General features: G+C 43.4%; 1 long non-coding RNA gene across 1 annotated transcript in view; it reads left to right on the top strand.

Annotated features, from left to right (window-relative positions):
* LOC120400500 overlaps positions 1-16,319 on the top strand; it is a 43,372-nt gene extending 27,053 nt beyond the window's left edge. Inside the window, exon 3 of the long non-coding RNA XR_005595866.1 lies at positions 16,214-16,319. This is a non-coding gene — a long non-coding RNA (uncharacterized LOC120400500). The remainder of the gene's footprint in view (positions 1-16,213) is intronic.
* Positions 16,320-27,468: the final 11,149 nt, after the last annotated feature.

Below are 27,468 nucleotides of genomic sequence, written 5' to 3'. Positions count from 1 at the left end.
TGAAATCAGTATTGCCATGTCGGATTAGGGTTAGTGTGGCCGCAAATCAACGGTATTGGCCTCCGGGCGGTATCCCACAGCGCATCATTGTGACCGCTCTGGTAAGCAATCTGAACTCGGATGCACTGGCCAGATTGACAGGAAAAGCCCCACGAACTTTTGAATTTCATTTCCTGTTTGCCCAGCGTGGAGCTCTGATCAGCACAGGTGGCGATGCAGTCCCAAATCCAAAAAGAGCTCCAGCATGGACCGTACGGGAGAAACTGGATCTGATCTCTGTATGGGGAGACAAATCTGTTCTATCAGAGCTCCGTTACAGAAGACGAAATAACAAAGCATTTGGAAAAATCTCCGGGCTATGAGAGACAGCGGCCACAGCAGGGACTCAGCACAGTGCTGTGTGACAAGCATAATGGAAAGCCAAAGAATCAAATGGATGCTCAGGGAGGGAGGGAGGGGGTACTGAGGACTCCAGCTATCCCACAGTCCCCGCAGTCTCCAAAAAGTATTTGCATTCTTGGCTGAGCTCCAAATGCCTGAAGGGTCAAAAACATTTTCCCAGGTGTTTCAGGGTGTATGTCGTCAATTTACACCCTCCCCCCCCCCCGAAAGAAAAGGGAAAAAAATCGTTTCTCGCCTTTTTTCAATGTCACCGTATGTCTACTGCATGCTGCTGGTAGATGCGGTGCTGTGGCGCTGAACAGCAGCATTCCCCCCCCCTTCCTTTCCTGATGGCAGATGGTACAAAATGGTGGAAAACCATCCTCATCATCCTGTGAGTGCTCCTGGCTGGCCTCGGTGAGGTCGGCCGGGGGCGCCTGGGTAAAAATGGGAATGACTCCTGGTCATTCCCGGCAGATGGTACAAAATGCTTGGTAACCATCCTCATCATAGCAGCTGGAGGCTGAGCTCCATCAGCCCCCCCCCTTTCATGTCTAAAGAAAAGATTCTGTACTCCCTGGACTATTATAGCAGCGGGAGGCTGCCTCCCCCTCATTTTATCTCGCTAAAAAGTCAGAGTTTCTTATTCCTGCATTCTTTATTACTTCATCACACAAAGGGGGGGACACTGCAATGGTAGCCCAGGAGGGTTGGGGGAGGAGGGAAGCAATGGGTGGGGTTGTTGCAGGGGCACCCCCTAGAATGGCATGCAGCTCATCATTTCTGCGGGATCTCTGGGGCTCTGACACGGAGTGGCTGTGCTCTCTGGTGCTCTAGTATGCTTGCCCCATATTTTAGGCAGGACTGACTCTAGTTTTAGACAAAACATAAAGAAGGGAATGACCCGGGGAGTTATTCCCATTTTTGTCCATGCGCCCCCGGCCGACCTCAGCGAGGACAGCTAGGAGCACTCATGACAGCAGCAGACGGTACAAAATGATTTGATAACCATCATTGCCAATTTCCAATTGCAAATGGTGCAAAATGACTGATAACCATCATCTCATCACCAATTTACAATGGCAGATGGTGCAATAGGGATGGTAACCATCTCTGCTACCTTGCAAAGGCAAATGAATGCTGCTGTGTAGCACTGCAGTACCGCCTCTGTCAGCAGCATTCAGTACCCATACGGTGACAGTGACAAAAGGCAAAACAGGCTCCATGGTTGCCATGCTATGGCGTCTGCCAGGGCAATCCAGGGGAAAAAGGGCGCGAAATGATTGTCTGCCGTTGCTTTAACGGAGGAAGGATTGTGTGACGACATTTACCCAGTATCAACCGCGACGCTGTTTTTGCACCATCATGCATTGGGATCTCAACCTAGAATGCCAATGGGCGGGGGAGACTGCGGGAACTATGGGATAGCTACGGGATAACTACCCACAGTGCAACGCTCCGGAAATCGACACTAGCCTCGATACATGGACGCACATCGCCGAATTAATGTGCTTAGTGTGGCCACGTGCACTCGACTTTATACAATCTGTTTTTAAAAAAAACGGTTTCTGTAAAATCGGAATAATCCCGTAGTGTAGACATACCCTGAGGTATTGTGGCTCACAGGAGAACTTGTTTGTTTCCATTGTGAATCATCTACTACAGCACATTCAAGGGTCAAACAGCAGGAGAAAGTGGGCACCTTCTTGATTCCATGCATAAGACTGTAATGTTGTGCTTTACTGCCCATAGCTCTCATAACTACGGCGCTGATGCAAATAGCTTAACCCCCAAAATAGCCTGATAACCTCAGACTATTCTAACTCGACACAGACTGGCCCCGCACAGAGCAGCAGTGGGATCGGGGGAATGCAAAAGTGAGCTTTCCATCACCCATGTGCACACACACAATCTGAGCAGCACTGTATACACAGCCACGCCCCAGCCTCTGACTCACATAACTTGTAAAATGCAAATGCTCCTTTCTTCACTTACAGACCGACTGAGACAAGCATGTGTAGTAGTAGGCAGTGAAGAACAGGGCAAAAGTAGTTTTTCAGTTTTGCTTACAGATTTGCTAGCCTTGGTTGTTGTGTTGCTTGATGCAAAGGAAACAATGTCAGTGACTTCTTCTCTGGCCTTTTCTTGATTGTGTTGGGACATATGCCAGGTTCTGTCAAACGTTGTTATTTCTTTGCCTTATTATATTTTCTGGATTTATCTCTTCAGCCACTAATAGATGATGATAATTTATCTCCATCCAAGGGTCAGAATGCACCTCTACAGTAGCGAGACAGTGGGAGGGTGTGACTATGGCCTCAGAATAGAATGAAGAAGAAAAGAAAAAAAATCCAAGTGTAACAGCCTCAGTCTCCTCAAAGACCACAGCATCCTATCATACAGGTTGCTATGTTTTAAAGGGTGCTGATTTCAGGCATCACTTCTGCTGTAAATTGCTATGATTTCCCATTTCACCCCCCAGGCCACTTCAAGTACCATGTACACCACAAACTAGATTTTAAAAAAAGACGCAAAATTGGAATGTTATCAACAAATGTTGCTCAGTGTAAAACTCGGTACACATCTAAATGAGAGCAAAAGAATAGGCCTGGGAGGGACCTATTCCTGGGATGTGCACAAATGCATATTCAACATATTGAGGAGGGCAAGTCTATTTCTCAGTTTAAGCAATGCACAAGTGGAACGTGAATAGACAGTCTCATGCCTGTGGCATTTTCACACGCAAACACTTGTTGGGGTAAACATTAAATTCTATGTGCAAAATATTCAGGCACAATATCAGATGCCAGGTTATGTCCCCTTTGAAAATTTGGTCCTAAGATTTGCACTCCGGATGCACACGAGAAGGCTGGCAGATCGACCTGTACAAATGTTACAACCCATTTTCCTTCTTACTAGGGTGCCTAGCTAAATTATTTTTGGCTCAATGTGAGGACAAATTTGAAATTAATCTGTCTGACCCTAACATTTATGCAGGGAACAAGTGCAGCTTGTATTGACATTACAGAAGTGCACATAAGAAAGTGATCCAGAGTCCATCTGCTCAGCTTTAGGATAAGTATCAGATTCTAGCTCGCTCTCCAAACAACTCCTCTGTAGCCTGTCAGAAGAAGTAGAGACTAACTGGCAGTGGCAGTGGGATGGATCATTTCATACAGGAAGTCCTGCAGCCACTTGGCTAAGTAGTGCCCCTAGGAACATGGGTGGTGAGTATCATAGGCCGGGAGAGGCTGAGCCTCCCCAGTCTGGCACGGCCCTGCCCATGTTCCGCCTCCAGGAGTGCCTGCTTCCAGAGTTCCTGCTCTTTCATGGCCCAGGCTGGGGTGGGACAGCTTCCCTCTGGGACTCAGGCAAGCTGGGGCTGGTGCCCACCTGGCACTCCTAGGGCTGGGGGCACTGTGGCCATGCTGCCCATCCAGTGCTCCAGGGCAGGGAGTGCTGAGGCAGGGAGGCTGGTGGTCACAGTTGGGGAGCTCTGGGCTCTGCTGGGGAAGGTGGGGGCAGAAGAGGAGGGAGAGGGATGGGGCAAAAGGGGAGGGGTGGGGGGCTAGCCTCCCCCAACAGCTGGTTAACCACCACCTATGCCTAGGAGGAAGCCTTGCTGAGCCAATCAATAGTGTGGGGTATTTTTGGTTGAGTCCCACTGGGAGAGGTTCTCTGACCGGAGGCAGTCAGGTGCAGCTGAGTCTAGTGTGGCTCAGACCATAGAAAGGGGATAGGCTTTCTTCATGCAGGGGTGGCTCTAGGATTTCTGCCGCCCCAAGCACGGTGGCACACCGCGGGGGGGGCACTCTAGCAGTCGCCGGTCCCGCGGCGCCGGTGGACCTCCCGCAGACGTGCCTGTGGAGGGTCCGCTGGCCCCGCGGCGCCGGTGGACCTCCCGCAGGCATGCCTGTGGATGCTCCACCAGAGCCGCAGGCCCACCAGCCCCTCCGCAGGCACGTCTGTGGGAGGTCTACCGGAGCCGCGATCCCAGCGGACCTTCCGCAGGCACGCCTGCGGGAGGTCCGCCAGAGCCGCCTGCCGCCCTCCCGCTGGGACGCCGCCCCAAGCACGTGCTTGGTGCGCTGGGGTCTGGAGCCGGCCCTGTCTTCATGAGAGGAAGAGACAGGTTTGCTGACCAGAGGCCAGCACAGGAAGCTATAGGGATAGGAGCTGGCCTGCTTATGTGTCCCCTTTACAATATTGTTTGGAGTTTACAGATTGTTTAACTGCATAAAGAGAACATGGTCATAGACTTTCCTACTGTGTATTATTTTGGTTGGACAGAGCCTCGTAAATGAACTAGAAAACCAAGAGGGCTTTGTTTTCCATAGCCGGGGTATTCTGAGAACTTTCTTTTCATCTGCTCAAACACCAGCCCGGCAGAGGGGTGGAGAAAGAGTAGTTCAGGTGCAGTCCATCCTGGGATCAGAACCATACTACTATTTAAATACAGTTGTTGCTAGAAGAGCGTTTTGCATTTATATAGGTCATTATATAGTATCTGAGCACCTCCGTATCTGTAATTTATTGTCCTCACAACACCCCTGTGAGGTAGGGAAGTACTATTATCTCCATTTTATGAGTGTGGACATTGCGATTGTGATGGATCCGCTAAGCAGGGGACTACAACTCCCATCAGACCTCTCCCCATTGCATTTCCTTTTTCCCTACACAAAATAGGTCCTGAACCAGGAAGTGACTGGGCTCTGTTGAATAGCAGCAGCTGCATGGCAGCTGGGAGCTGCAAAGAAGCTGGATGCAGAGCTGTGCAAGGAACAGGCTACGCCTGTCAGATGTTACAGCTAGGGCCCTGAGAGAAGGGTATGAGAACTACGGGGCCCAGAGTTAGGGCCAAAGACTGTTTTATAAGAATGTTTGAACTTTTATTTGTTGGATATTTTTAACCCTAAAAGGGGTGGGACTAAATTATAACCTGGTCAACGGGCTGAGCCACAGGAATAGAGACCACCCCAGGGCTGGACCCGCTGTCAGAGTTGGGAGGAGCCTGTAGTTCAGGTCCAGTCCATACTGGGATCAGAGTCTGTGTCAGGCTAATAGGGAAGTAGCAGTGGCTGGGCAGGGAGCCAGTGCAAAAGGGTCCCAACGAGAGTAACAGAGCCTGGCCTGGAAACCTGCAAGCTCCTGTCTGCTTGGAATAGAGACTCAGTGGGAGTGGGTACTTCAGGCACTAGGCCTGAATAACCCTGATTCTTGATGGGACTGTCTCCAAAGACACACACTAGAACCACCATTGATCACTTTGAACTGTAACTATTAAGCCTCTGTACATAGTGTATGTGCAGCCTTTCCCTGTCCTGCCCCAGTAAAATATTCTTTCCCTTAGCCATGTGTCTGAGTGGCTATTGGGACCCACCAGGACTAACGCCTACAAGGCCTAGCTGCTGAAGCACCTACAGTGCTTTCCTCCGTGTCACGGTACACCTGGCACCTTAGGGGTTTGGTACGTTCCAGCATAGAGCAGTCCAAATATTTACATGATACAGAAAGACCAAGTAACTTGCCCACGGTCTCACAAGAAGTCTGTGATGCATCAGGGTACTGAACCCTGATTCCTCAAGTCTTAGGCTAGTACCCTAAACACTGGGTCATCCTTCCTCTCACAGAGTGCATGGATTCCCCAACAAGTCATGAATAGTTGTCTTAACACTGTAACAGTCCATGCTAGAATCTACCTGGACGATAGCACATATCACTTTTGTCTAGTACATGTCTCAAAAAATATACCCTTTCGGTACTGGCTACCCCCATGTTTAAACATTGCTGTCATTGGCATGCATCTTATTCCACAGGAGCTTTGAGTCCACAGCTCATGGCTTTTCTTGCCACCACTTGCTACAACTATTTCTACAACTGATTTTATTTAAAGCATAGTTAGGGTATCTTTTTCAGTATAATGAGTTTTTGTGTAACTCACTGGGTGCTGAAGGGCATTTTTCATCTTTGGCAGGGGGAACAAACAAAATAATTTATACAGAGTCCTCTCATCACTCCTCTGACATTTTATGAGCCACTGCTGCCTACAAGGATCTGGGTGCATTACCATGGAGGAAAAAAGCAGGGCGCAGATAAGGCCCAGAGGGAATATTTCACATACTAGGAACTACAAAAGTGGATTTTTAGATTATACAATCTAAACTGCCATTTCATTTCAACAGGATACTCAGCAATCCTTTCTAGCAAATACTGCTAGAGGGCTCACTTTGGAAAGAAATATGGGCCATCTTAAGAGAATATCAAAAGTCTCCCAAAGATATGAGAGGAAGATTGGTGTTGCAATTAAACCACAAGACTGGGTCGTGAGGTTTAATTCATTAATCTGTATAAGGCATTCAGCCACTACAGTGATTAATGCCATAAAAGTATGTACACAAACACATACATGGGGCATGGCCATCCCTCATTCTAGACCAAACAGAGTACATGGTGCAGATAAAGGATTGCTTCTAATGTAGGGGAAGAAAACAGTAAGTTAAATCTTCCCAAATAGTGCAAGTAGTTATCAGTTTGTTTTCATTATAAGCCAAGAAATGCTCAAATGTGATTTCCCTTCCAAGCATAATTTTCTGGGCGGTTAAGTTTGACCCAAATATATGCCTGTCTCTCTCTCTCTCCCCTGTGTTTGAAGAGAGGCACCATTCAGCCCACTTAGCAAGTGATCATAAAAGCTTTACCAAACAAAAAGACAATGAGAATTTAAGAGTCCTGCAAAAGAGTCAAACCTAAAAGAAAGAGCCTGTAGAAGAGTTCACTCACTGCTAGTGTGCATCCTAATGGCTGGGCACTGGGTAGCAGGCTCCTCCCCCCTCTGACAGCTGGTCCAGCCCTGTGGTGGCCTCTATTCCTGTGGCTCAGCCCTTTGGCCAGGTTATAATTTAGTCCCACCCCTTTTAGGGTTAAAAAAAATCCAACAAATAAAAGTTCAAATGTTCTTATAAAATGGTCTTCGGCCCTAACTCTGGGCCCCATAGTTCTCATACCCTTCTCTCAGGGCTCTCCATCATCCATGTCCCCTTCTCCCTGCTCATGCTGCCTCACCACTGGCTGGTAGATGAACCCAGGCCCTCCCCCTCCTCTGTGTTGCAGCCCCAGGTACCCTGTAGCAAGTAGGCAAGGTCTGTCTATTAAACCTCCTCCCTCCCCCGCCCACCTGCTTCTTCCAGCTACCTCCCTGGGCTTCTTTCTACCATCACCTTTTACCAGGCCTTCTATAGGATCATCCTTCTGTCAGGTCCAGGGGCACACCCCAGTAAATCTCAAACCAAAAATACAACTTAACCCAACTTGCCCTCCCCTGGCTTAAGTTTCCCTTACACAGTTCCTCAGTTAAATGCCTCCCAGGGCTTTCTCCTTAGAAGACCTGATCCTGCCCTTTTATCAGGGTTCACCACCAGAGCCTGCTCCATCCCAACAGCTGCTCCATGTCATTTCTGACCTCCAGCCAACGCTTCCTCCTTGACCCTGCCAATTTCTCCACTCTCTTGTCCCAGAGAGTGACTGCAGAATTTCTCCCTGTGGGTCCTTCTGCTCTAAACTTTTTCTGTTTAAACTATTCACCCAGCTCCTCCCCAACCTGGGAATCATCTTTAATTAAGCCTGGATCACCCTCCAGGTGCAGCCAGGTAGCAAAATTGGCCTCTCAGGCCTATATTAACCATTTCAAAGTCTCTGTGGGGTACACACCCCGGCACAGACCTAAAAAATATACCTACAGAACTACAAGAATAGGTAGCCTAGCAATGGACAGTAATATAAAGTAGATCTCAGAAACCTCCCTAGACAATCCATAGATACTAAAGTTCTATTGGCTGGGCTTATGAAAGGAACAAAATTGAATTTACTGTTCTAATCTAAAAAAAGTAGGGCTGTGATAACAGTCTGATGAGTGAGTAATCAAATCTAGCCATTCCAGAGTCCTCCCATTGCTATTGCAGTTCAACCCACTGCCTTTTGAAAAGCAAGGCTCCACTTTTTTTAGACTCTCCATGTCTGTACAGTGTGTGGGAAGACTCTGAGAACTAAGTATACTTACAAACACATCCTGGAATAATAGTAAAAATTAATCATATCAAAAGCTACCTCAGATCAGAAGCATTGTAGCCAGCAATGTCTGCAATGAAACTTCTGCTTCCAAGCTAATGTACCTTGTGATGTTGCTAATTGCTAATTAATTAACAACATAGTACCTCAGTACCAGAGTGATGTATGCTCTGGAAATGCCCAGAATAGATTACATTACATAAGAGATAATTATGTGATAGAGCTGTATTTTTTCAGGTCAGACACAAGGTATATCTTTTAGGGTGAGGGGTGCCTTTTAAACAGATTGCTTTGTAACAAACAAACAAACAAACACAAACATTAAGCTGCCTGATTGATCACTGACCTATGTCTCAGCCCTGAGGTTACATGCCTGGGGTCAAATTCAACCATGGTGTGAGAAGGTGTAGCTCCATCAATCTGCTTGCACCAGGGCTGAAGTTAGCCCCTTCTCTTACTTTAAATAACCATTTTCAGTCCAGGCACCACAGAATCTTCCCCCAGGCAGGAATTACACTTTCATCAACAAGATGTCAGCAGTGCACTAATAAATCAGTTAGCACTGTTTGAAACAATTGTTTTCATGTTTCACTCATCTTTTCTTTAGAAGCCCTTGGACTACAGGACCCTGGTGTTTTTAAATTCAGTACAGTAATGAGCCACTTTGTTTCAGTAACTATGAGTCAGTGGAATGTCTGCAGCCAATTACTGTGCTTGAAGCATTGTCTCTGGCAGGTTTGCAGGGGATTGCTCTTTTGCTTGGATATGGCAAAATGCTTTTTCAGAGTCCATTCTGTCAAGCCTGGTAGATTGGCGTTCTTTTCCGATGGCTGAAGATTTTTTTTTTTCAGTTGAAGCGGAAATGATTGTTCAAATTAAGGGCAACTAGTAAACTGAACTGGTGACTGTCCAACAGCAGGAATGGGAACAAGAAGTTTCTGATTATTAACACACGTTCTGAAGCCAAGTATTTTGTTGACATGATAACCTTGGTTGTGCTGGTCCCTTTTGTATCATACCCACAAAGGCAAAATTCTCTGATATGGTCATTGATGAGATAAGATACCATGATAAGAGTTGATATAAAATATTTTAGAAAAGGCCGAATTCTCTTACTGCTTCTTTGTTATGTAGATATACCCGGTATACTCAGTATTGCTGCACCTCTGGTGTTCTATATATTATATCCAGACATTCTGAAGTAATTGATAACACGTTGTACTTATTAGGAACATGTCTGCCATAGCATTCTAGACTCCTTGCAAAAGACCAACAATAAAATCAATTAAGATCTCATTAAAAATAAAACCTAAAAGAGTCATCTGTTTTTTAGCTCTCAGTGGTATAGAGCCTTGGATGATGTCCCCCACTGAGTGTGGAGAGAAAGATAAATATAACTTGAATCCCCAGCTTGGCAGTGATGGTAACCCACCCTGTAACTCACAAATCTCTTCAAGAGACTAAATATAGTCGGACTGAAGAACATCAAAGATAGCTCACAGCCTTGAAATATACCACGAGAACTCATACAGTACTACAGACAGGAATTGCTAGAACCATTTAAACTAGGGCTGTCAAGTGATTAAAAAAATTAATCGTGATTAATCGCGCTGTTAAACAATAATAGAATACCATTTATTTAAATATTTTTGGATGTTTTCTACATTTTCAAATACAACACAGAATAGAAAGTGTACACTGCTCATATTATATTTATTTTTATTACAAATATTTGCACTGTAAAAAACAAAAGAAATATATTCCAATTCACCTAATACAAGTACTGTAGTGCAATCTCTCTATTATGAAAGTTGAACTGACAAATGTAGAATTTTTACAAAAAATAACTGCATTTAAAAATAAAACAATGTAAAACTTTAGAACCTACAACTCCACCCAGTCCTACTTCGGCCAATCACTCAGACAAACAAGTTTGGTTACAATTTGCAGGAGATAATGCTCCCCACATCTTGTTTACAATGTCATCTGAAAGTGAGAACAGGCATTCACATGGCACTGTTGTAACTGGCATCACAAGATATTTATGTGCCAGATGCACTAAAGATTCATATGTCCCTTCATGCTTCAACCACCATTCCAGAAGACGTGTGTCCATGTTGATGACGGGGTTCTGCTCGATAACGATTCAAAGCAGAGAGGATCGACACATGTTCATTTTCATCATCTGAATCAGATGCCACCAGCAGAAGGTTGATTTTCTTTTTTGGTGGTTCGGGTTCTGTGGTTTCCACATCGGAGTGGTGCTCTTTTAAGACATCTGAAAGCATGCTCCACATCTCGTCCCTCTCAGATTTTGGAAGGCACTTCAGATTCTTAAACCTTGGGTCAAGTGCTGTATCTATCCTTAGAAATCTCACATTGGTACCTTCTTTGCATTTTGTCAAATCTGCTATGAAAGTGTTCTTAAAAAGAACATGTGCTGGGTCATCATCTGAGACTGCTGTAACATGAAATATATGGCAGAATGCAGGTTAAACAGAACCGGAGACATACAATTCTCCCCCAAGGATTTCAGTCACAAATTTAATTAATGCATTATTTTTTTAACTAGCATCATCAGCATGGAAGCATGTCCTCTGGAATGATGGCCTGAAGCCATCAGCATGAAGGAGCATATGAATGTTTAGCAGATCTGACATGTAAATATCTTGCAACACCGGCTAAAAAAGTGCCATGCAAACGCCTGTTCTCACTTTCAGGTGACATTGTAAATAAGAAGCAGTCCGCAGTATCTCCCATAAATGTAAACAAACGTGTTTGTCTTAGCAATTGGCTGAACAAGAAGTAGGACTGAGTGGACTTGTAGGCTCTAAAGGTTTACATTGTTTTGTTTTTGAGTGCAGTTATGTTATAAAAAAATCTACATTTGTAAGTTACACTTTCACGATAAAGAAATTGTACTACAGTACTTGTATGAGGTGAATTGAAAAATACTATTTTTATCATTTTACAGTGCAATAAAATTTGTAATAAAAATAATATAAAGTGAGTACTGTACATTTTGTTTTCTGTGTTGTAATTGAAATCAATATATTTGAAAATGTAGAAAAACATCCAAAAATATTTAATAAATTTCAATTGGTATTCTATTGTTTAACAGTGCGATTAATCGTGATTAATTTTTTAACCACAGTTAATTTTTTTTAGTTAATCGCGTGAGTTTATTGCAATTAATTGACAGCCCTAATTTAAACAGATCCCCAGCCATACTTAACCAGTTATCCAAGTGATGCAGAATACCATGATCTACAGTACCAACAATTGAAATGGACCTTAGATCATTTGCAAGAACATAAGAACGGCCATACTAGGTCACATCAATGGTCCATCCAGCCCAATATTTTGTCTCTGACAGTTGCCAGTGCTAGATGTTTCAGAGGGAATGAACAGAACAGGGCAATTTCAAGCAATCCCCTGTCGTCCAGTCTCAGCTTCTGGCAGTTGGAGGTTTAGAGGCATCTGGAGCATGGTTGTGTCTCTGACTATTTTGGCTAATAGCCATTGAGAGACCTGTTCTCCATGGATTTATCTAATTCTTTTTTGAGCCCAGTTATACTTTTGGCCTTCACAACATCCCCTGGCAATATGTTCCATAGGTTGACTGTGCATTATGTGAAGAAATACTTCATTATTTTTGTTTTAAACCCGCTGCTTATTAATTTAATCAAGCAAGGATCAGCCACCTTGAGGAACTGTTTTTAGTAAGTATCAGAGGGGTAGCTGTGTTAGTCTGGATCTGTAAAAGCAGCAAAGAGTCCTGTAGCACCTTACAGACTAACAGACGTATTGGAGCATAAGCTTTCATGGGTGAATATCCACTTCGTCGGATGCATGTGAGAAGCCAGGCAGTCAGATTTTCTTGCCTTACTACAATGTGTGCATGCAGATGTTCTAAATGTTAATTACCTGAAAGCCTCCTTTCAGTTTCACCCAAAAGGAACAGAGCTGCTTGATCTTTTTGCCTTAGAAACAGACATCATCACCACAGAGAGCTGAGAATCCAGTCCCAGAAAGGGGAAAAAGCTACAGAGTTTCCCCCCAAAATACAGAAGCTGTTGGATGCCTGCACAGCATGTAGGATTGTTATTTCCTAGCACCCACATTATAAAAAAATGCACGCGCATGCCCATTGGACCCAGCCATCTCCAAACACAGCTGCTCCCATTAATGCCGACAGAGCATCACAGCTGGTCCAAAACAAGCACTGTCTGTAGTCCCAACACACCACCTCCCATTTGATCAGGGCCGGTGCAAGGATGTTTCACGCCCTAGGTGAAACTTCCACCTTGTGCCCTCCCCCGCCGCGCCCCCGCCCTGAGGTGCCCCCCAACAGAAGCTCCCCGCCTCCGCCCTGAGGCGCCCCCCTAGTGGCAGCTCCCCACCCCCCACCTTCCGCCCTGAGGCACCCCCCCACCCCAGCTCCATGCATGAGCACAAGCACCCCGTCGCTGCTTCACTTCTCCTGCCTCCCAGGCTTGTGGCGCCTAAGCTGATTGGCGCCGCAAGCCTGGGAGGCGGAAAAAGTGAAGCAGCCACGGCGGGGGAGGGGAGGAGGTGGGGCACGGGTGAGTTCGGGCGGGGAGTTCCCCTGCGTGCTGCCCCCTCCCTTGGTTGCTGCAGGCGGCCTTCCCCGCGCTCCCCTGCCCAGCTCCCTCCGCCTAAATGCCGCAGTCGCTGCCGAAGAAAATGGCACCCCCCAAATGCCAGTGCCCTAGGTGACCGCCTAGGTCACCTAAATGGTTGCACTGGCCCTGCATCTGATACTGTAGGACAACTGCAAGAGTCAAAACTTCTATGTTACTAAGTGACCGTTGGCCATCAGATCCAGATGAGGCAAAAACAAGACCCAGATGCTGGCCACTAACCCAACACAGCTTCCCTCTCACTCTCAGATGCTGAATCTTCCCATTTACTTCCCATCCAGACAAATGTCCGAACAGCTAATCCTCCTAGTATCCTATCCGAAACATTAGTCCTACCATCCCATTTTCGTAAAATCACTCAAGGAGTTGCTGTGGTAGAGGGACATCCGCAATAAGAACAGCTTCCAAACCAAAAGCTCTCATGGTCTCCAGGCCTTTTCAGTGGCCTTCAAAAGTCAGTGGCTCCACAGCATTTCAGCATCTGATTAATTATTTAATTATTATTACTGTAGCACCTAGGAGCCCTGGTCATCTAGCAAAACCTTGTGCAGAATAGCAAAATGTTAATTTTCCATTTAGATCAGAACTTGCTGGTTTCTTTTTGGTCATCTGTTTGCAAATCTGGTTTTCTTGCCAAGTGTGTACTCATATGGGACACAGTAAAGAAATCATTACCTACACATACCTTGTTGAAAAAGCAATATTATACCGCAAATGTACATACATTAAGGATATAATTGGGGTTATTGTGACACTAAAAAAAAAACCCCTTAAGATTTGTTGTCAGGGTTTTATAATGTCATCCGGATGTCTTGAGGAAATTCTAGACTCAGCAGGTACAACTGAGGTTACAGTTTTCCTCCTGGAAGGCATAGCTATGTGGTATGTAATAGGTTATAATAAGGTGTAACTCATTTTTGTACCCCTCTTTCAATTTCAGATTGGCTTATTGAAGCATCACTGTTGCAGCTGTTCCAGATTTTGCACTGGTATTAGGTTCTGATATAGGGAGTGTTCCTGCATCAGAGGTTTTGGCAGTGACTGCAGTCCTAGAGTCAGAGCCAACACCCAGTAAAGTCAATGGGAGTTTTTCCATTGATTTCAGTGGAAGCAGATTCTGTGCTCCTCGGGAGGAGGATCCCTCTGAATTGTAACTGGAGATAAAGCCCTTATTTTTAGCAATGTTGATGAAGAAAAGCATAAAATGGAATTAGAGTCTGTCCCATTCTGTGATACAAGATACAACACTGGATCCGAGGAGGAGAGGCGACTGTGCCATCTGAGCCCTTTACATGTCTCCCAATAAAACACCGCCCATAAGACAGCAATTAGTCACAGCCTTTGGGATGCAATTCGCCTGTGAAAAACGACTGTAAAAACTTTGCCATTCTCTCTCATTAATTCCACATCAAATGAGTTTACAGGTGAACATGTTATTTTCCTCCTGAATGTTGGCCTTGCAAATTCAAGCTGGGTTGTTTCCATCTCATGCATCCTTACTAGGGTTACTTATCTAGAGAGTTGGTCGGGAATTTTCAGTTGAAATGAGTTTTTCTTGGAAAATACAGTTGCTGCATCATGAAAATTTTCCACAGGAAAATTTAAATTTTGCCAAATTTTTTCAATTTTACTGACAGAAAATTGAAACAAAATATTATTCAACATTAAGCAGAATTTCCCTATTGTACTTTCTTTACTGGAATTATAATTCAGGCCTTCATTCTCTCGATGGGCTGAGCTCCCTATGGGACTACATCTTCCATGATGGAACATGGACTCCTTTCTGACCAAAGTGCTTGGTGCATCATGGGAGTCACATGACTGTAGATGCATCTTGGGAAATGGAGTGCAGCCAGGAACCTTTGCCCATAGGGAAGAATGGGGGTACCAGGTTCCTGAACTAGTTTCCCTGTGACAATGGTAAAATTCAGTTTAATGTTAGACTGACTTGAAAAGTTGGTCAGTTCAACAAATCGGAATTAAATATTTCAGTTTTGGGAATATCAGAATGTTTCATTTTTTAAATAAAAAATGTCTACATGAAACATTTCAACATTTCTGAATAGAAATTTTTTGAATATTTCCTTTTGTGAAAAATTTTGATATTTCAGCTTTTTGTCCCAACTTGGGATGAAAACAACATCCTGTGGCAACCTAGAGCCCCGGCTGGAGCGCCCCTGACCCGGCATCCTGGCTGGAGCGCCAGAGTGGGGCAAGCCCCAGACTCCACTCCCCAGCGGGAGCTCACAGGCCGGCTTAAAACAGCCAGATCCAGCCCGCGGGCCATAGTTTGCCCACCCCTGTGCTAGACCCTGGCAGGACCTACAGAACATCTCGGCTCAGTGACTTGTCAGCATGACACTGAAAGCTTTTTCCAGGCTCTACTATGAGGTCCTCCTCAGGTTCTCTGTTGACAGCTGAGGAGCTGGCTCTGAAGACATGCCAACTTGATGATGGCTCGTGGCTCCCTGGGTTGCTTTGTTTTACTGATGAATTTCAATTTCTGTTTTAACTGGCTTTTTAGATATAAAGATGACAGAAGAAATTATCTGTAATTTGAGAATGGGGCCGTTTTTGTGAGAAAGGAGGAACAAGCAAATTGATGATTGCATTCTCAGGGACCCAGTAGAAGGAATAAAATAACCCCAGGCAAGGGACAGTGGTGCCCCAGAGGCAAATGGGCTCATGTTCCACATGGGAGGAGGGGGATACCTAGATGCAGAACTGGGGGGCACAAGCCAAGGCTGTGTTGTTAATCACAACCTCCCTGCGCTTCCTTAGGAAACACCCACAGTACCACTTTCACCGTAAGCACTTGGGAGACTACAGTGCTGGGGGCCACATAAGAACATGGCTAGAGAGGTCACTCAGTTTGAACCTTAGGCAGCTGAAAGTCCGGTTTTTATAGGTTACACACCAGGCATTCTAACAGAAAATGATGATCTCTTCACTGGCAAGACGACTATAACACTCCAAACTCTGTAGGCTTAACATTGCGGTCCGGGGGCACAAATGTGATAACATGGCAGGGTTAGCTTCTGTCAACAGAACGATGAATGACATGGGAGGAAAAAAATGTGACAGTGTTTTCGAATTTCTACTAGGAGTTTTCATTTTTGAGTGCCTGCATTTCATGCCCCTGGAATTCACCAGCAGATGGCAGCCAAACCTTGAGAGTGTTACTTGCCAGCTACACCTTACCCAATGGAGCACAACTGAAAAGGATAAAAAACCTCATTCCAAACCTCTTACACCTTAAGCCTGTAACTCCAGCTGAGTGGACTCCGAAAGCTTTCACCCATGCCGGCCCTCCAAACCAATCAATCAATGAAAAGGGAAGAGTATTCCCCTCCATCATCCTGCTTCGGTAGCATTTTACAGCACTTTTCACTGGTGTAAATTCCTAGATAAGGGGAGAATCAAGCTACCCCAAATTTCAATTTTTGGACAAGCATAAGAGTCTGCTGCCTCATTGGATGAGCATTTTTACTGGGAAAATAGCTGCTTTAAGATGCAAATTTAAGAGAAAAGAACAGAAGGGAGAACACAGGCAACATTGAGCTAGGGGAGGTGGCAGTTGCCTTTTCTCTTCGTTGGCCCTAATATTGGCACAAGCATGAATCTAGCCCTTAATGTGCACCCACATTCTGACTGGTAGAGAGGCTGCATACGGTCCCCTCAGTGAAAAATTATTCCTGCTAGAAATAAGAATAACTTGAGGCCGGTGCACAGATGCCGTTGCAGGGTTGGAAGCAGATGTGCAACAAGTGTTGGGGCTGTACTTTATTTCTAATTTTTAATGCAAATTTCATGCAGATATCACCAGGATGCACTTACGCTGGCTCCAATGCTAGCAGCACCTGGTGAGTGCTGAGAGGAAGCACACAGTATGCATGGTTGTAAATGTCAGCAGGCAGCAGATTTCTTGATAATCTACTTAACCTACATTATCTCCAGGCGCTGTCTATGCCTGCAATGTTCATATAGCTGTTGCACACCACTACAGCTTGCCACTGTAACGCAGTCATGCAAGGAACCATGCAAGTTACTTGACTAGAGACTAATAAAGTACAAAGATTTGCAACACGTGTTCACTTCATCCTTCCCCAGGCTATCACACAGCATTTCAGCTGCCCCAGGTTAGTAATGGCTGCATTAGTGGAGATGCTAAAATAATATGTATGAACATGTATAATAGGGTATGTAATCTAGCCATAAACTGTCTTACTGCAATTTTAACATATGTCTTTAAGTGATATTTCTCATGTAATTATCATTTTAAATGTCATCTGACCTGGCCAGTGTATTTTAATGTGCATGTGATAGAGCTTTGTAGAGTTCTGAGAGAGCTTTTTAATAACTAGGGCCAGGAGTTTTAATCTTGGCTTGGGAATTCTGAGCCACGTTCTGGAGCAGCAGGTGCATAGCACCTCTTCAAATCAGGAGCCTTTTATTTAGGAGCCTACATATGGAATTAGGTGCCTCACATTAGGCACCCACATTTGAAATACCTGCCCAAAACACAGCTATAAAACTCTGCCTTCAAGTTTTGTTACCAAGCTGATGCAGGGGAAGAGACTAGGGTGGAAGAGCTTGCTATATGGCCACTGACAGTTACTGGGGAAAGGCATTCTTTGTTCAAGCCTCAGGAAGGTATTTCCAGCAATGGAGTGTGAAGAAAACATTGGGAACATCTTAGGGTCCAATTCTGCAGCAGCTCCGTGCCTTCAACTCTTATTGAAATCATGGGGGAATTCTGCTACCGGGGGCTCTGAAAAAGTTCATTAAATCTAACTGAGCAAGGTTTCATGCTCTCATGGCTTTATGCCAGAGTGACAGTATTTGGCCAAACTCTTCTTGAGAGACTTGAAATTCAACGTCTGCTGTCTGTTAAGAAAACAGCGTAATTAACGTTCACTGCTCTCAAGGGAAACCAGCCTAGTGACAAAGGTACAAATGATCCTGAAAAGTAACGTCAACTGCTTTCCCTTCCAATATCTGGTGTTCTGTGTGAGATTTGTTGTTGGTAACTGGAGGGACATACTTACCCGATGGCATTTTATAGGCAGCTGAACTGCCTCTTCATTGCTGGCTGCCAAGGGAGTGCTCGTTTGTTGCTCTCTCGCATTCCTCAGCATGACATGCTGTAGCCAATTGCCAGCAGGAGATGTATACAGCCAATACATTATTTATGCACTGGAAAAGAACTGCCATCATCTCTGGTACCTGAGCTCTGCGGGAAAAAAACAAATCAGCAGTTCCTCTCTAAGACGGCAAAAGGGAGAACATCTATCAGCGGACGTTCTGTCCCTGCTTCCCAACATACTGCGACACCTGGTTCCAGATTCCTTAACCAAAGCTTTTTCAAGTTCACCGAGGAACACCTGCAGCGTCTGGTAGATTTTCTTTAGGCATATTTCTTGTTAAGCTAAATTTCCTGTAAGTGGATTAGTGAATCTGGTTACCAGAAGGCAAAAGAAATAAAAACTAACCAAGGTCAGTCCATTCACTAAATCCAAAGTGCACAAATATTAGCAGCAATAATACTTTTGCACTTTTATAGCACCTTTCCGTGGAGGGTCTCAAAGTGCTTCCATGCTGAGCAGTTACTTAATCAAACTCAACACTCTTGGAAGCTATTATTATACTTCTCCTACAAATGGATAACCTGAGGAACAGATGAATTAAGTGACATGCCCAGAGTGTCTCAGTGAATAGATGAACCACTGAGAACCGTATCCATTAGTGCTAACTCTTAGGCCTTGTCTATGCACCGGTTATACTGCTTTGACTATCCTTTGGCATAGTTGAAGCAGTACAATCCGCCCTAGCACGGACAGTCATATCAATATAAGGGTGCTTTATACCAGTATAGCTATTCCCATACAGAAAGGGGAATAAGCTATAGTGCTAAAAGAACCTTTATACTGGTTTGACTGTGCCCACACATAGTGGTGTAAACATATTAGTGAAAAAACAGAGCCCTAACTAAAATAGTTATGACAGTGCATAATGTGTGTGTAGACCAGGCCTTAGTCCCATCTTAAGTACAAGACCTCCCCGAATACAGTGTTACTGCAAATCATTACAATGCTGGCAGCCGTCCATTAGAGTACAAATAGTGCATTAGTAGCACATCCCTTGTGAAGCCATGTACTTAGCCTAATTTTAAAGTGCAAGCCTGCTATTTTTCTCAGGTATTTGCCTGCAAGGGGGTAGGGGAGTTTTTGCTCTTAGGAAATGTCTTTTCATTTTTGCATATAGGGAGCACAGATTTTGAAGTCCATGGAGTTATGCCAGTTTACACTCGCAGAGAATCTGGCCCTTTATGTCTTCATTAGTTTTTGTAGGACTTATTTTGTCTATTAAAACTCAGAACTGTAACATGTGTAATTAGATTGTAAGCTGTTTCAGGCAGGGATGACATTTCTGTCACTTGTGAAGCAACTAACACACTGGTGGGCCCTGTAAAATGTGTGATGTGCTCGCTACAGAGGCGTGGTTTTGGTTTGAGCAAAACCCCACATTGTGCTTTGGTTCTGCAGTCTGTGAAAGCCAAATTTGCCAAGCCTGTAGGAAGCAACGACGGATAATCTTCGGCAGACCGTATGGAGCCTGTCTATGCGAGGCTTATTGTTCTAAAATGTCCCCACTAGTGCTAGTGATGAGAGGAGGATCTCTGGATTCTGATATAAAAAGAGAGTGTCTGGAAGCAAGCGAAGCAGTGTTTAGACAGCGTATCCCTGAAAGGTGTATGGGATCCCATCTCTGACCTACAACAGGGAAGCCACTGCAGAAGTCTCATCCCCTGAACACAAAAGATGAAGTTCACTCTCTCTCCAACGAAACAAGTCCCATGGAGAGATCAGAAATGGTCCAACTGCCATAACTGGAGAACCCAGTTCAAAAAAATCAGGAGGCGCTCCCCTACAGAATTTCTCGTGCCCCTGGAGCAGCAGCACAAGCTGAGACAGAGCCACCCAGCCTGTTCCCACCAGGCTCCCCACACACAGTTGTTAAAGCATGTTCCAGTGACAGAAAAATGTGAAGTGATTCAAAAGAAAATAATGGAGCCACTCCCACCTGCCCATGCAAAAATGAATCATACATGCTTAAAAAATAGCCAGATACAAATCAACATCATATAAATTAAATGCAAGAGAACAACTCCAGGGGCCTTATCCTCCCTCTGTGGGACACAAATAACTCCAAATGGGCTTCAGTGGGATGTACTCAGATATCCTGAGGGGAGAGAATAGTCCCTAGCTGAGTAATGAGCACTGAAGCTGGTAAACATGACAGAAAGCTAATAAACTCACTCTCTTTCTGCGCCCACACCTATAAAAATGTTCATATGCCAAGGGGTGTTGGCCAACAGACCACAATTGCCTCCCTCTTCCTCTTGAGTAAGTTACTAGCTGGAAGAATCGCTGGGGTTATTTTTCCTTTCTTTCACTTTCAGAATTAGCATTAGCTGTTGCATGGCCTTTGGCTGGGAGTTGGGACTAGACCAATATTGTTATTGGACCCACTGCAGACGGTCAGTTGTTCAGAGGGAAGCTAAGATAATTTAAAATGGCATCCATTGTGGTGTCAGGGACACTGCTTTGCAAATTGATTGCAGCAGTTCCCCCCCACCTGGCATCTTTGAGCCCAGTGCAGGATGTTCTTGTATCATTGCAAGAAAAATTCATCAGACTCGTCTGCGGCACCATCCCTGTCGTCTTCTTTCCAGCAGCGTGACTAGCCTGTCCTGTCAGATAACTTAGTAAAGCAGAAATGCTGAGACCGCTTCTCTCTTCCTGCTGACTGAGCTCTTACACAAACTGCACATTACACAACATGGATCAGGGCAACAGCAATTTGAAATTAGTGATACATTAACTTATTTTCTTTTGCATATTGCAAGCAAGGCATCATGGTTTCTGCCAGCCTTTTCTGTCTGTCCTGCACATTGATGGGACATATTTCATCCAAAAAAGAAAAAGACCCTGTAGCTTGAACAGTTGGGAAAGTTTCCTGGCAGGTGAGATCTATTAGATAGTTGAATAGTCTTTTAAAGGAATGGTGGAGACTCATTGCCAAGAACCTTTAAATGTGTACACAATACTCAAGCCTCCTGTACGGAACAACCCTGCATTAGCAGAGAGATGGACTAAGCCTTTTCTGTTGCTAACTTCTCTCATTTTATGGCTGATATGAAATCTGATCAAAGGATTTTGTGTTTACATTATAGACTTTGGGCCTCATCCTCCTTCCATAGAAGTTAATGGGAGTTTTGCTATTTACTTCAGTGGAAGTAGGATCAGAATCTTTATCCCTACTGAAGTTCTTAACTTATGGTACTACACAAAAACCAGGTTCTATATCATCTTGGGATTTCCTTATCTCCTTGCAGCTGCCAATGTAGTCTTCATGAATGATAAATAGTTAAGTAAGGACTACATATTGCTTAAAATAGATTAGTTCTTTCCAGTCATTGGATGGCTTAGGGGCACATGTTTGCATGACAAACCAGCTCTAAAATTTGAGTCAGAACTCCCCATAGACCATGAATATCGGCATTGTTAGGCTACTTCCTGAGAACATCAAGACTCCAGGGATTTTGGAAAATGGGTCTCATCTCAGACAGACATTTCAGAGTTGTCTAAAGTAAAGAGGGACAAAATGTTAGTGGGACCTGCATTTACATTTTACATTGTGTGTCTTTTCCTATGGAGCTGAGAGGGTGCTGTTAGCCAGAACAAGTCAGGCACACCCTGGAGATCTGACTCAGGTATGTTTCAATCCATGTCACACAACAGGCAGCACAGGGTTTAAAGAGAAGGAATGAATGATCCTTTTGACATTAGAATATCACAGACGCTTCAGAAGAATTGATCAAAGCAGGAACCGCCACCACAATAGGGAGCATTCAGCCACTTGCTGTACTTGGTGATCACTCAAAATTAGTGCCTGTCATTCTACCACCTGATTTTTGGATAAAGCTTGTCATGTCAGCTGAGATGGGAGAAGCATCTGAGTTGCAAAACCCTCCCTCCAACACACCTGAACCTGGTGAACTGTCATGATCATAGACCAGTCTTTCCATGCAACAGACAAGAAAACAGGTTAACATATTTCCATGTAAATACTACACACCAAAAGCATTTATATACACATGATGTGGTGGAGAAAATACATCAGACCCACTTCTGCACTTACAGCCCTGTCGGGTGGGAAGACGTGCTTGTAAGGGCTTCAGCTTTAAGTCCTCACTTTCTTACGGTTAAAAATGAATTGCCACCAAAAAACTCGATCGCTTGCTGAAGTTGCATTTGTAACTAGAGGTGCATGTTCTGGATGTTTTATGTTCTTAGCAGGTTGTATGAGCTTTAGCTACGATTGGAATTTTTATTAGACTTTAAACTTGTTCAATTAATACATTCTGTAGAACTGTGAATTAAGCACTCTTGAAATGTATGAGATTAGCTCCTGAAAACGGAAGTCTTTTATCTAAATATATACAATACGTACAACACAATGTCAAATGAAGCTCCCTCGACCAGCTCAAATACCTGAACCCTGGAGAATTTTCATAACTCTGCAGTATTGGCCTCTCCCCTGAGACTTCCAGTAAGGGTGCCAGTTTGTGTCAGTTGACTTCTGTAATGTGGACAACTGCCCATTAGGAACTGGACTTTGTCCATCACACTCAGTTCTTACAGGACACCAAAAAGCCATCAAATGGTAACAATTTGCAGTTGCTGCTGGCATAGGGTGACATTAAGGTGGCAATTCAGAGGTGAACGTCTGAGTATGCCACCCCTTGGGCCATCTAGTCTCTGTTGAAAGAGTAACTGTTACGTAGTTTGCAGCTTCATTTCCAAAACAGCTTGTGAACATCCATTATAAAATGGAAGCTTGGGAGCCTGTGATTTGTATGTAATACAGATCACCCAGCATTGTGGGATGCTGGGTGGTTTTGCCTCACAGCACAGTAGTCCTAGCTTAAATAATGGATTTACCCTCTTGTAACTGTAGAAATGGAAGCTGGTCATGTATACAGATGAAAAAAGTTCTCATGTTACTCATTTGAGAATGTCTGGCCTTGAGCATCCTAAGCTGAGACACACAGTGTATATCTGAAACCTTGCTGAAATATGAATGTTGAGAGTTGCTGTACTTAGTTATTTTGGCTGTTCAGGGTATCCTGTTTTATCACACTTTTGGCTAACAGACCATGTCTCAACACACACACACACACATTTGGATGTATGAATAAGTAGAATAACTAGGAAACTTGATTACAGTTTTTTTGTAGGTGTCTCTTCAGCATGCAGAAATGTGGTAAACTGTATTGGTAAGAACCCATCAGCTATACTACACAGGGAGATTTAGGAGATGTCCTGAGACATTTTGCATGAGCAAACCACAGTGAAATGTTACACTGGGCTTCGCCTACTGGAGGAATCCTGGAGCCTAAAAGCAAAAGTCTTTTGACTTCTACCTGCCTAGCATAAAGGGGTTACCACAGATTGCATGGGAACAGTCATTAACTAAGCACTAATTTTAGACATCTCATGTGTCCTTCCTGCCTTTTCCACATTCTTTTCCTTCTAAAGGTTTACATTTGTAATGGTTCTGTCAGTTTGAAAGTTCCCCCGCTGAAGTAATTTTCAGGTTAATTAATGAGGCTACTTTGCAGCATAGTGTGCATCCTCTCAGTGTGGAACTGTTGATTTATGCAAAGTGACCTAGATTTTGGTTTTTTGTTTTTTGGTTTTTTTTAACTTAGGCTGGAAAAGTCTGATGACATTGGTTATTTCCATTACCGTATCACACAGAGTGCCTCAATCAAGATTGGGGCCCCATTCTCCTGGCCCCTGCATGTATACATTACCTACACTGCTTGTATTCTCAGTTTCTTGTGGGATGGAGACAGTATAGAACATATTTCATATCATAGGTTCTGTGTCTTCCAACAGAAGAAATCTGAGGGTTTTTTAAAAAACTATTGATTCAAAAATCACATTTAAAAATGAGAGAAGAGTCCTTAGCTAATTTGTTTTAGTAACTTTCACTGCTAGTTTAGATTTACATCCACAGAGCATGACTCCAATTTAGCAGTGACGTTACTGGGGCAAATAGATCCCTTGTTTAACAATTGATTTCAGGCATCAATTTGACTCATTTTGTTTTATTGGCATTTAAAATGCACTGATATGGAATGGCACCTAAAGGCAACATAGCCCAGGGAATGCTTTGCTGACTTATTTCATTCACAGACAAGAGAAGACAAGATTTTTAGCCACATGTTGTGAATGCACATAATAAAAGTACGCAATTTACACTTTCTTCCAAATTCTTCATCCTATTTAAGGGACTCCAAAGAACACAATCTCACAGATAATGCTTTCTCACAAGTACTGCACATGCATGCCAGGATGTTTATTTTCAAAGCTAGAGACACTGATCCTGCAATAGTGTTTTTATACAATTACCTAAAATAAAAATATTATGTATGCAGGCAATAACAGTCAGATTTTAAACGTTGCCGGAATGAAGGATTATGATTTTTAAAAACATTTACTGTGGATATCATTGTTGCATAAGAATTCTGGGAATAGCACAGTATTTTACAGGCTGATTGTATCTAAAGTCCCATTACTCACATCCTTCACAACAACATTAGTTGTTTCAATCACTATAATGGTTGTGCTAATAAATATTTAATTTATTAATGAAAAAATCAATTCCTGCAGTGTCTTGATGCAACAATAAAATATTTTTCTTTCTGAATATTAAAAAAATGCAAAAACAAATCACATTTGCTGACCATGCATCGCTCTGTGTTGGAAAAGAAGGGCATGAAATTCGCTTGCATGAAAAACCAATGTCTGTTAAATAGTATTTCAGGTCGTTATCCTTTGTTGGCCTCTGGAACAATGCTAAACTTCTGAATTTATCTAGACTGAGTTAATAATACCTAGCATTTCTGTAGTGCTGTACATTTTCAAAGTACTATACAAAAACTAACTAATCCTCAAACCACTACTGTGAGATACCCAAGTATTAGCCCCATTTTATAAATGAGGAAATAGAAAGGAGAAGTGACTTTAAGGCCCCACGGATTCAGTAATAGAGCCAAAGTGTGAATGCAGGACCCTGACTCCTAAGTCTGTGCTCATTCCTCCAGACAATGCTGCCTTCCACACTCCCTCCATCAATATTTGTAAAACCACCTGAAGTAAAAATTTATTGCCCTTAAAGTTTCAGCCTGATCTTCTGTTCAGAACTTGTATCTTGCCATCAGCAACAAATATTCTCTCTTTGACACTTTTTGTTGCCTCTCCTCTGCTTTGGTGCTAACTCTTAGCATAAGCTCGTCTCAGCTTTAAACACTGTCTTTGCAGCCCTTACCCATAAATGGCTGGATGCTGCAGGGCTGATTCTTCTTTAGATCATTAGTCATAAACTTAGCTCTTTGACACAGGATGCCAGACCTCAAAGGCTGGCATCCAACTTAAGCACACTGCAGGGAATGATGAATGATCTCTGAGACAATGCTGTACATTCCAGTGGACCAGGGATTTCGAAAGGCTGCTGCTGCAGCACTCCACCAAGTACAAGCAGAACAGGGAAAAAACATAGTAAGTGGAGTAATGTAGGCAGAGAATCCTTTATATAACCATGTCTACTCCCACTGGCTAACCAGCCCTACTCTCTTCAAGAGGAATAAACATAACCACACATGTTGCAGCCCCTTGGAATGCTTGATGAAGAGATTCCTATAATTTGTAAATATCATCTGGAAAATGTTTCAGGATCCTTCTAGGTGAAAGGTACTACACACTGGAAATGCAAGGCACCAGTGCAGACACAAAGTAAAGAAACCTCTTTGATACCATGCATGCATCATGTTAAACCTAATCCTTGGACGCATCAGGGAGGAGGAATCAGTCAGAACTCTTTATTAGCTAGAAGCCAGCAGTAATGACAAGGGTACAGCACGTTCTTACCTTGTCCTAAAGTTACAGCAGAAATTCAAGCCTCTTTTTTGGTGTCAGTAGAGAAGCAAGTGAGTGGCAGCCATTCTCTCACACACGGCTGGGATGACGAAAATGGGTGCAGTTTATGGAAAACGCAGTATAACAACCATCTCTGAAAAACTGACTCGTGGAGTTATAATATGCAGGCCAACGAAGCACAGAAAATCAACCTGAAAAACAGAGCTGAGTTCCCCAGCTCACGTTCTCCAATCTAACATGCTGTTACCTTAGACACTCGTGAGAATTATGTTCAAAGATAGCCTAGAAATGGGATGTGGGGGAGGAGGAGGAAGAGGTAAGCGGGTGAGGGGGGGGGGGTTAGTCTCCAAATGCACAGCTTTTTTAGAAGACAAATATGTAAAATCACCAGGTTGGTAGTTTTATATTTTTATAAGTGGTATCCAAGCTGCATGCTAAATCACTTTAGAGAGTACACCAAGCATTCCACCTGTTTTGTTTTTCCATAAAGCTTCATTCTATTTCTGTACATACAAAACACGAATACCCTCTTGGGTATTTAAAAAGGCTATAATTCCAAACTGGAGGTTTTACAAGCTCTGTTTTGTGTGGTTTATGATATCATAAACATCTGAATACAATTACAGGTCACAACTCTGCAGGATACATTGCTTCTTTTGTAACTCAATGTCTGATGTTCACAACTTTCCAGCACACTTCTTTGATTTGAACCTTTTATTATTATTATTATTATTACAAATGTATATTATTTGTATTAAAAAAATTCACACTGAAGCAAAGTCAATTCAATTTCATGACAACCAGGAATATAAAATAAATGCAATGAACTCATAGTTCAGTTTTAACAGTCATTTCAAGAACGACATGAGGACAACTTAAAAGCAGTAAACTCTTAGCTCTAGAATGAGAAACAAATATTTTGTTTTGTGGTTTTGCAAACCCATCAGCATGGGTATTGCTGTATGTGGCCACCATAAAGCTAAAGCAGCAAAGCGTTGTGGCAGCATGAAGAGCATATGCAGTAATCTATAATAAAAACTACAAAAATGAAGGATACGTGCATGAAATTATAAAAAAAATAACTGAAGAGAAACAGACACACTTCCACCAATAGTAAACATGGGAGAATACAAACTAGAACAATTTGAAAAGTATACTACATTACATATATAAAAAGTTCTTTAAATTGCTGTTTAAAAGGACATCTTCAGTCCACATTTTGTGTAATACTTTTTAGTGTCTACACAAGACAGGTTTTTAAAAAAATTAAATAGTATTAATTTACTACTAAATATTTAGGAGATAACAGTGCATTAAGGATTTTTTTCATATAGTAATACATATCGCTC

The sequence above is a fragment of the Mauremys reevesii genome, linkage group 3, assembly GCF_016161935.1.
Source record: "Mauremys reevesii isolate NIE-2019 linkage group 3, ASM1616193v1, whole genome shotgun sequence".
NCBI classification, from domain to species: domain Eukaryota; kingdom Metazoa; phylum Chordata; order Testudines; family Geoemydidae; genus Mauremys; species Mauremys reevesii.
Note: the sequence above shows the minus strand (reverse complement) of the source record. Positions and strands in the feature narration are given on the sequence as shown.